A 1,374-nucleotide genomic window follows, 5' to 3' on the forward strand; every position below is an offset into this window, starting at 1 on the left:
GCTCACGGGCCCAGCCGCTCCGCGGCATGTGGGATCTTCCCGGACCGGGGCACGAACCCGTGTCCCCTGCATCGGCAGGCGGACTCCCAACCACTGCGCCACCAGGGAAGCCCAAGACATTTTTCTTCATCTGTTCAAAGCCCTGAGGAATTGACACTAATATTCCTATTTTACTGATGAAGAAACAGAGGCTTGGAGGATTCAGTAAATTGTAGGTCAGAATCCATACTCGATTGGCCCTTCCAGGCAGGTCTCAGAGATGAGAAGTGGCCCCTGCCTGACAGTGGGTGCTCTCCTCCACAGCGCACCCCTCCCGTTACCTTCTAAGGGGCCTCCCTCAAGTCCCTTGACTGTCAACAAGTACCTGGCAGGGCCTACAAGCCCCTCCTTCCCCGCCGTCCCCAAGCCCCAACCTAAAGGGAGCCTGCCGCCAAAACAGAGCGTATAGAGAGGAGGTGGAGAGATGAGAGTCAGTGTCTACTATGCCGGCGGGGGGAGCCCTATCTCGGCAGGCCCCCCGACGTGTTCTGCAGCACGTGGACCTCAAAAAGTCCTCCTTCAGAAGGAGATAAGGAGAGTAATGATTCATTCATTCCGCAAACATGGAGCCAGCCCCACAGCGCCCGCCCGAGCCCCGCTGGCACCGAGACGCATAAGAATGGTCCCCGGCCCTCCAGCCAACGCCCCGCCCCCCTACGCCAGACTCATCCTCTGGCTCCTTCTAGCTGTGCCCCCCACTCCCCCAGGCAGCCAAGCCGTGACTCCAGCTCGCTTTGGGAAGGAACCTGTGGGACCAACAAGGAGCGCGGCTGGGCGAAGGCGAAGCAGAGGCGAGACCTGGGGGACGCTCGGGGCGGTCTCGGAGGATGCGGAGCGGCAGGAAAAGAGGTGCGCACGGAGGAGGGCCTGGGTGCGGAGAGGAGGCCAGGGGCCGAGGGGCGGGGACTGAGCCCCCCCCGCCCCACCACCACCAAGCTGCGGGCCCCGTGGGCCGCGTGGCTGCCTGTGCATGAGAGGCGGGTCTCAGCCCATCCTCCCCTCCCGCCCGGCCCCTGCGGCTCCGAGTGCCTGGTCCGTCCTCCGCGCGGGTTCCTACCTCGGCGCGCCGGGATCTCCGCTCCAGACCGGGAGCCGCGCGGGTGCCGGGAGCCTCGGCCGCCGCTGGCTCCGCCTTCCCGGCCCCTCCCTGCCACGGCCGCGCTGGCGGGGGTGGAGGAGCAGGAGGAGGCGAGGCACCGGGAGGAGGAGGGGGAAGGGGGCGCGCCGGGAGGAGGGGGAGGAGGGGGAGGAGCGGAGGGGGCCCGCGGCGTCTGGCACCGCCGGCCCTCTGCCGGCCCGGGCTCCGCTCTCCTGCGTCGTACCCCCTCCTCAGTG

Source organism: Physeter macrocephalus, chromosome 14 (assembly GCF_002837175.3).
Source record: "Physeter macrocephalus isolate SW-GA chromosome 14, ASM283717v5, whole genome shotgun sequence".
Taxonomy (NCBI): domain Eukaryota; kingdom Metazoa; phylum Chordata; class Mammalia; order Artiodactyla; family Physeteridae; genus Physeter; species Physeter macrocephalus.